Here is a 9,915-nt window from a genome sequence, read left to right on the forward strand (position 1 = left end):
AATGAGTGGAGCTGCAGCCCTGCTTCAGAAAACCCGACACAGCAGTCCCACGCGTGAGGTTCCGCGTCATTACCGGAATCCGGGCGGATACCCTGTGCTCTCACATTCTGTGGCCAGATCTTCGGTGGTTCCGACGCTCCCACATCCTCAGCCCAGAGCACGCGGTCGTTTGACGGCCTTTAGGGTTCCTGTCACCCAAGTGTAGTATTCTGATACGTGGAGAGGTGGGACCCTCCCCGGGCAAGGAACAAATCTAACGTGCAAGGCTGTTCTTAGCACCATGATGTTTACATGTCCCTGTCCAGAGATGTGCAGCATTGTCCCCGTTAGTTCCTGTTTGCTAGCCACTTTCATAGGCATGACAGTCCTCTGGATCCCTTGGTTGACTGATTTGATATGTATACAGATGCAGTTAATTTAATTTCTTGGGGGTAAATTCTACAGCCAACCTCTCCATGATAGGCCCATCAGAATGTGCTTCTACTCGGTTCTACTGGGACAAGACTGAAGCTGGTTGAGCTGTTGGTGTCTTCGTGGTCACTTCCAGAAGCAGAAGGTGCTGAGAAGGTGAATACTCCAACTTCTAGAACAAACCCTCAGGCTTACCACCGCCTTTACCACCCACCCCGCTTCCATAGAGGAGAATCTCTATGCAAATACAGCCTATTCGGTCTTCATATCTATGCCCTGGATCCTGTCTTTCTAAGCTCTTTTCTACCCAGAATACAGTGGGAATCCACAAAAATCCTACTGTAAAAAAAGCAAACCATGACATACTTGTGCTGGGATTTCAGAAGAAATGCTGAGGCCTCTGTTATTTTGGGGGAGGGGTGTTTTTTTAATGTTGGTTTAGTTTGAGAGAAAGACAGGGAGAGAGCAGGGGAGGGGCAGAGAGAGAGAGAGAAAGAGAGAATCCCAAGCAGGCTCAACACTGTCAGCACAGAGCCGGACGTGGGGCTCAAACCCATGAACCGTGAGATCATGACCTGAGCCAAAACCAAGAGTCAGATGCTTTACCAACTGAGCTACCCAGGCACCCCTACAATTTGGGATTCAGTAGGGAGATCCCACAGAACATTCTACCAGCTGGACTCTCCCATCCCCACACTATCTCCACCCCCAAATCCCAAAGCCCCCAGTTGTCTAATGGTCCGTTTTAAATGTGTGAGCTGATGGATGCAACAAGAATGGAAAATTGTTGAAAATTGTTGACAGTGGATGACAGATAAACGAGGGCTTATTAAGCTATTGCCTCAACTTTCATGTGTTTGAAATTTCCATAAATTTTAACAGTATAAATTAAGTTAAAAAATAAAGCAGGTTTGATCATATCTCTCCTATACTCAGAGAATTTTTAGTTGGCTTCCCATTGCAGAATAAAATCCAAAGTTCATACTACTAAGGGTTCTTGTAATCAGTTTAGTGCCACACCACCAGCATTTTTAGAGAGTGATATAGAACACAAAAGAAGAAAAACACTAGAGTGCATTACATGTAGTAAGAATATGTCTTGTTCGATGCAGTGTTCTGTGTATGTGCGTATTTGATTATGATGGGGTGTGTGTGTGTGTGTGTGTGTGTGTGTGTGTGTGTGTGTGTGTGTTCTGTGGGTCATATCAATAAAGTTTCAAATTATTGCTGTAGTGATCCAATCTCCAACCTCAAAGCCTGCGTGGGGGAGGGGCAGAGAGAGAGAATCCCAAGTCGGGTCCCTGCCACCAGCACAGAGCCCAACTCGGGGCTGGAACTCACAAACTTTGAGCTCATGACCTGAGCTGAAATCAAGTCGGGTCGCTCAACCAACTGAGCCACCCAGGTGCCCCCGCCCCCGCCTTTATACTTTCTTAATGATACTTATTTCTACTTGACATACATTTATGGTTATCTGTTTACTACTTTCCTCTCTCCTCTCCAAAGGGAAGCTCCTCTGTTTTGACCAATGTTGTATCTGAAGTAGACCCTTAAGAAATATCTGTATTGTCCTGGGCATTCTTTATTAGGTTGACACCTAGGTATTTTTGTTGAGCTTGTGACTGGCGTCGTACAACATTGGCCCCTTCCACCATGTGAGGACACAGCAGGAAGTCCACAGTCTGCAGCCTGGAAGAGGCCTGTCACCAGAACTCAACCACACCAGCACCATGACCATGAACTTCCAGCCTCCAGAACGGTGAGAAATCAATTTCTATTGTCCGTAAGTGACCTGCTGTATCCTCTTACAGCAAAACAGGCTAAGACATGTTTGTTTTTATTCTTAGCATTTGAGAAGTAGGCATTATATCAAACATTTAAAAATGATACTTGGGGGGGGGGTGCACCTGGGTGGTTCATTCGGTTAAGCGTCCGACTTTGGCTCAGGTCATGATCTCACAGTTTGTGGGTTCAAGCCCCATGTTGGGCTCTGTGCTGACAGCTCAGAGCCTGGAGCCTGCTTCAAATTCTGTGTCTCCCTCTCACCCACTAATGTGCTCTCTCTCTCTCTCTCTCTGTCTTTCAAAAATAAATAAATGTTAAAAAAATTATTTTAAATGATATTTGGGAGTGCCTGGGTGGTTCAGTCGGTTAAGCATCTGACTCTTGGTTTCAGCTCAGGTCGTGATCTCACGGTCATGAGATCGAGCCCCATGTTGGGCTCCACACTGGGCATGGAGGCTGCTGAAGATTCTCTCTCTTCCTCTCCCTCTCAAAAAGTATAAATGAAGTATACATTAAGTTAGAAAATAAAGCAGGTTTGATCATCTCTCTCCGATACTCAGAGAATTTTTAGTTGGCTTCCCATTGCAGAATAAAATCCAGAGTTCATACCACTAAGGGTTCTTGTAATCAGTTTAGTGCCACCCCGCCAGCCTTTTTAGAGAGTGATATAGAACACAAAAAAAGAAAAACACTAGAGTGCATTACGTGTAGTAAGAATCTGTCCTGTTCTCTCCCTTCTCAAAAAGAAAAATATTTCAAATATGGTCATGGTACGAAATTAAGAAAATATATTTTAATACAGCTACACAAAAATCATTACATAAATTATAGAGCCCTCGGCAGCAGCTTTTAGTATTTTTCCAAAGGGAAGTATTGTATTTCATTGTAGATTATTTTTGTGTTCTACAGAGCACCTGTGCATACACACTCTAGGAGGAAAAACAATCCGTATTGCAAGTTGCAACTAGCATAGCATGGAATTGTTTTTTTTTTTTTTAATTTTCACTGGTAGTTTACAGCCGAAAATCGTTTCATTAGGAACAACATACAGAGTCTCGAGTAAGACCATCTTCATCATCCTGAGTTCTATTTTACAAAAGAAATCAATCTGGAAGAAATATAGTGACGTATAGTAGCTTATGGTTTACTTATTTCCCAGATAGGAAAAGAAGAAAGAAATTAATACTTAATGGCTGCTTTCCAAGTGCTCAGTTCACCATGCTTTATATATATATTATCTTATTGCTTTATATATATATGTGTGTGTGTGTGTGTGTGTGTATAAATATATATATATGTTCCTTTTTTTTTTAAGTTTTATTTATTTGAATAATCTCTACACCCTATATGGGGCTCAAACTCACAACCCTGAGATCAAGAGTCACATGCTCTTCCAACCAAGCCAGCTGGGTGCCCCAGAATGTTCCCATTTTAAAGATGGGGCTGAGGTGCCTGGGTGGCTTAGTCGGTTAAGTGCCTGATTTGGCTCCGGTCAAGATCTCACAGTTTATGGATTCGAGCCGGTATCGGGCTCCATGCTGACAGCTCAGAGCCTGAAGCCTGCTTCGGATTCTGTGTCTCCCTCTCTCTCTGCCCCTTCCCCACTAGTACGCTGTCTCTCTCTCAAAAATAAATAAACATTACAAAATTTTAAAAAATAAAGATAGGAAATATTTCCTTTTTTTTTTAATGTTTATTTTTGAGAGAGAAAGCACAAGCAAGGGAGGGGCAGAGGGACAGGGGGACAGGGGATCTGAAGCTGGCTCCATGCTACAAGACAGCCCGTTATGGGGCTCAGACTCCAGAGCCATGAGATCATGAAATCAAGAGTCAGACACTTAACTGACTGAGCCACCCAGGGGCCCCTCATCATCTCCTTTTAAAGACAAAAAAGTGGAGGCTCAGGGAGTTACAGTAAATAGTCCAAAGTCACACCAGTGGAAAAAGACATTCAAGCTAAGAACCAGGTACCATTTAATCCACAAATCGTGTGATATGTTCACTATGTTCTGCCTAATTGAGAAGAGATTATCATTTTCTGATGAAGATATAATTATATAGACTATTAAAATATCAAAGCACTTGGTCTGGTTGAGCGATAGCTCGTGTAGAGTCCCCTTCAGCTGCCTCCCAGAGACTATTTTTGGGAATAGAGGCACTACTGAGTGTTTAAGAGCCGGGGTTGTAGAATCTGAAAGCTTGCATTTGAATGTGGGCCGCTACCATTAATAAATCTTTCTACGTCTGGGTTTTCTCATCTGTAAGACGGAGATAATAGCATCCAACTTAGCAGTTTGTTATTAGGAATGAATGCAATAATACAGAGCTCTTAGCATGATTCCTGGCATGTAAAAAATGTTCAGTAAATATTAGCTAAATTGATTTGTGTAGGAAATTTTATTTTCCAACAGGAAAGGGAAGGAAAAAGCTTTGGGAAGAGAGGAGCCTGAATAAAATGCAGTGGGATAGAATGGTCCCTGGGATTTAGTGATTAGATGGTAAAGGCCAGCAGTCAAAATGCTGTTATGGGGCACCTGGGTGGCTTAATCAGTTAGGCATCTGACTCTTAATTTCAGGGCAGGTGAAGATTTCACAGGCGTGAGATCAAGCCCTGCATCAGGCTCTGTGCTGAGCAGGGAGCCTGCTTGGGATTCTCTCTCTCTCTCTCTCTCTCTCTCTCTCTCTCTGCCCCTTCCCAGCTTATGTTCATGCACTCTCTTTCTCTCTCAAAATAAATATATATGGGGGAAAAAGGATTTCTCTATCTTAAAAAAAAAAGACAACCTGTCTTGTTGAGAGGCTTTATATAAAATTAATCAGCAGGAGAACCCCTCCACATCCAGCTGACCGGCAAAGAAAAAGCCATCCTTCCCCACCTCTTCATGAACTTAGTCCCTTCTAAACACTGTGAAGATTGGCAACTTGGGAGTACCAAGAGGTAGAACAGTAGAATAGTCCGTGGTTTTCTTTACTACTGGCAATAATGAGTCTCCTTCAACATTTGAGCAGGCCGTGAATGTTCTCCAGGGGAGCCAGAGCATGAACAGGAGAATGAGGTGAACCCCCAAGTCTGGTTTATGCCCGTGTAGCTTCTAGAACCTCACTGTGCACTCCCAGAAATGCCTGGGGTGACCTTGAAGGAGGGAATACAAGAACAGAAGGCAAAAGCAGCAATTCGGGATTATCAATTGTAACATGGTATAATAGCATATCTTCATGGTGTAAGATCTGACACTTTTGGTAGCTTTTAATATTTATATTATATACACACATAGGTTTATATAGATGGATATATTGGCATCATGATCTCTTTCTTCCGCAAATTAATTAGCCCCCCCACCACCAAATAAATGTAATATAAATGTATAATGCGTTGGGAAAGCGAATTTTGTAGAGCAAAGATTTATCTAAATGACAGAACCCCTGACTTCCACAAATTATCTTTAGGTTGTTAGAAAATAGGAGAAAAAAGAACTCCCTTTAAAAAAAATTTTTTTTTAATGTTTTTATTTATTTTTGCGACAGAGAGAGACAGAGCATGAGCAGGGGAGGGACAGAGAGAGAGGGAGACACAGAATCGGAAGCAAGCTCCAGGCTCTGAGCTGTCAGCACAGAGCCCGATGCGGGGCTTGAACCCACAGACTGTGAGATCATGACCTGAGCCGAAGTCGGATGCTTTTTTTTTTTTTTTAATTTTTTTCATGTTTACTCATTTTTGACAGAGAGAGACAGAGCATGAGCGGGGGAGGGTCAGAGAGAGGGAGACACAGAATCCGAAACAGGCTCCAGGCTCTGAGCTGTCAGCACAGAGCCCGATGCGGGGCTCGAACTCACAGACCGTGAGATCCTGACCTGAGCCGAAGTCGGACGCTTAACCGACTGACCCATCCAGGCGCCCCAAGAACTCCCTTTTAAAAGCTTATGATATAAATATGACACATGCACATGAATGCATACTGCTTCAAATAATAGTAAAACATGCCCGTGTACCTACTACCCAGCTTGACATTCTGTGACCGGTATGTTACTTTCTGTGACAGTTGGTGTAGAGGAATGTTACTGGTATCAGTAAACCAACTGAATCTAGAAACTTGGCTAACCGATTTTTTACGGTTTTAAGGATTTGTTGCTTCTTTCAGGTTTTCTCTGTAGATATTCGTATCCTACTACATCATCCACAAAGAACTAAATAAAATACATACGAACCCATTTAACCCTCACCTGTATAACTCATTTATCTTCACAACCATCAGGGAAGTAGGTATTATTTATTGTCCTCACTTTACAAAAAGAGAAATGAGGTATAGAGAGGTTAAGTAACTTGCCTGAGGTCAGACAGTATGCAGCAGAGTCAAGATTTTAAATTTAAAACCTGGCAGTCTGGCTCTAGGGTCTGTATTTTAACTTCTATGTATATAAGTAATTGCCATTCAAATTTTGTCTCTTCCAGCATCCTAACCAGCCCCTCCCCCCTGCCCCCCCCCCCTTCCTATACTGGAGAGTACTGTACTCCCTCTTCTGTATTTAACATCAACAGTGCTAACATTCTCATCTCATTCCCTCCCAAGCTGAAGGGACTACTCCTAAGCATCTGTGTTAAATTCACATTTGCTCTGGGCTTTTGGTAAATAGATTGTACCAAGTTAAGGAAGCTTATCTGAGTTTTTAACCTAATCATTTACAGATAATGAACTTCAGGGGCGCCTGGGTGGTGCAGTCAGTTAAGCGTCCGACTTCAGCCAGGTCATGATCTCGCAGTCCGTGAGTTCGAGCCCCGCGTCAGGCTCTGGGCTGATGGCTCAGAGCCTGGAGCCTGTTTCTGATTCTGTGTCTCCCTCTCTCTCTGCCCCTCCCCCGTTCATGCTCTGTCTCTCTCTGTCCCAAAAATAAATAAAAAAACATTGAAAAAAAAATTTTATAGATAATGAACTTCACCGAATGAAGTTTCGGCTTCTGTTGATTTCATCATTTTATTTAATCATGTCATCATTTTATTCTTATCCTTTAGAGTCCATTAATGTAGCAAATTGCATAGCTAGATTTCCTGATGTTAAACTCTATTTGACCATGGTACCAGCCCAATTCACTTGCCTTAAGATACTATAGATATAGGATTTTTGCATCTCTATCGAAAAGTTGAATTAGTTTATAATTTTTGTGATCCACATAGTGTCCTTATCCATTTTAAGAAAGAAGGTGATCCTGAGTCACTAAAACAAAGGCAGCAGCTTTGTCTCTTTGTTTTCCTGTTTTTAGAACATCTTGTACAAGATAGAGATCTGTTCCTTGAAAGTTTGGTAGAATTTGCAGTATGGTCTCTTAGTTCAATTTCTTTTATGGTAATTGGTTTCCTAAAGTTTCCAATTTAATTGTGTACCGATATTTTTTCATTTTATATTTTCCCAAATTTATCTACTTTATGTTTTCAAATGTATCGTTTAATAATTTCTGTTGTGTCTCTATTTCTGCTGCTTATTTCATCTGTCTGCTTTCTTTTTTATTCCTTTTTTTAAAGTTTGTTTGTTTGTTTGTTTGTTTGTTTAGAGAGACAGAGCATGTGCACAAAACCGGGGGAGGGGCAGAGAGAGAATCCCAAGCAGGCTAAGCATTGTCAGCTCTCAGCCCTACACAGGGCTCAATCTCACAATGAGATCATGACTCAGCTGAAATAGAGCTGGACGTTTAACAGATTGAACCACCCAGGCACCCCCGCTTTCTTTTTTAGATTCATCATTCTCTCTGGAGATTTGTGTAACTTATTAATGTATTCACCAAACCAGTTTTAGGGTTTTTTTTTTAATTAATTGTTTATAAGTAATCGCTACAGCCAACATGGGGCCATAATTCACAACCCTGAGATCAAGAGTTGCACACTCTTTGAACTGAGTCAGGTAGGCACCCTACCAGCTTTAGGTTTTGATGATTTTCACTACTGGTTTTGGGGTCTAGTAGTTCGTTTATTTTAACTCTTTATTATTTCCATACTTCTTATTTCTTTGGCTTAATCCATCCTTCTTTTTAGCTCCTTGAACACATTCCTTAGCCCACTTGTTTCTAATTTTTCTAAAATGTGTTTCAAATTGTATGTGTATCTCTGGGGGTTCCTGACTGACTCAGTTGGTAGAGCTTGCAACTCTTGGTCTCGGGTTTGTGAGTTCAAACCCCACGTTGGGTGTAGAGATTACTTTAAAAAAATCTCTAGGGGCGCCTGGGTGGCGCAGCTGGTTGGGCGTCGGACTTCAGCCAGGTCACGATCTCGCGGTCCATGAGTTCGAGCCCCGCGTCGGGCTCTGGGCTGATGGCTCAGAGCCTGGAGCCTGTTTCCGATTCTGTGTCTCCCTCTCTCTCTGCCCCTCCCGCGTTCATGCTCTGTCTCTCTCTGTCCCAAAAATAAATAAACGTTGAAAAAAAAATTTAAAAAGAAATCTCTAAAAAAATTATATGTGTATCCTTTCAAGTATCCTTCTAGTTACGTCCGCCAATATTTGAATGAAAATTTTCAGTGTGATTCAGTTCTATGTATTTCTTTATTTTTTTTTTTCATTATTTTCTCTTTAACCCAAAATTTATTAGTAGTGTATTTTATTTTGCTCTTAATATTCAGAAGTAGAGAATTTTTAGCTCCCTTTTCAATTTTTATTTCTATTTTGTCACATACAAAGAAGATAGATCTGTGCTATCCAATATGATAGCCAACAGCCACATGTGGGTACGGAGAACTTAAAATGTGCTTAATCTAAATTGAGGCGTGCTCTCAGCATACAATACACAACAGATTTAGAAGCCTTAGGACAAAAATGTGAAGTGTCTTATTAATAAGTTTGATACTGATTAAAAGTTAATTATATGATATGTTGAATTATTTAAAAATTTTTTTTTATTTATGTTTTGAGAGAGAGAGAAAGTGGGGAAAGGGCAGAGAGAGAGGGGGACAGATGATCCAAAGCAGGCTCTGCGCTGACAGGCTGACAGTAGCGAGCCCAATGTGGGGCATGAATTCATGAACCGCGAGACCATGACCTGAGTTGAAGTCGGATGCTCAACCCACTGAGCCACCCAGGTGCCGCTGGATATATTGAATTAAATAAGTATATTTATTTAATGCATTTTGCCTCTTAAAAAAAACCTTAAAAAATATGACTATTAGAAAATGTTCAATTACATATGTGTCTTGCATTCTATTTCAATTATCTATAATATATGTAGTGACATAGATATCTGATACTCGTTTTGTTTATTTATTTATTTTGAATTTTTTTTTTTTTAAGGAGACTCCACACCCAGCATGGAGCCCAAATCAGGGCTTGAACTCACGAGTCTGAGATCAAAACCAGAGTTGAGATCAAGAGTCAGGTGCTTGGGGCAGCTGGGTGGCTCAGTTGGTTAAGCATCTGACTCTTGGTTTTGGCTCAGGTCATGATCTCACAGTTTCATGAGTTTGAACCCCGCGTCCGGCTCCATGCTGATGGTGCAGAGCCTGCTTGGGATTCTCTCTCTCTCTGCCCCAACCCCACTCACGCTATCTCTGTCTCTCTCAAAACAAATAAACTTAAAAATGTATATATTAAAAAAAAAAAAAAAAGAGCCAGATGCTTAACTGACTGAGCCACCCAGGCATCCCTGATACCTAATTTAATGAGGCATCTTCTGTATTTGAGCATATAGTTAGTTTTTCTGAACAATGCATGTATGCTAGAATAGAATGTGTATCTGTTTGTT

The sequence above is a fragment of the Felis catus genome, chromosome E1 (assembly GCF_018350175.1).
Source record: "Felis catus isolate Fca126 chromosome E1, F.catus_Fca126_mat1.0, whole genome shotgun sequence".
Taxonomy (NCBI): domain Eukaryota; kingdom Metazoa; phylum Chordata; class Mammalia; order Carnivora; family Felidae; genus Felis; species Felis catus.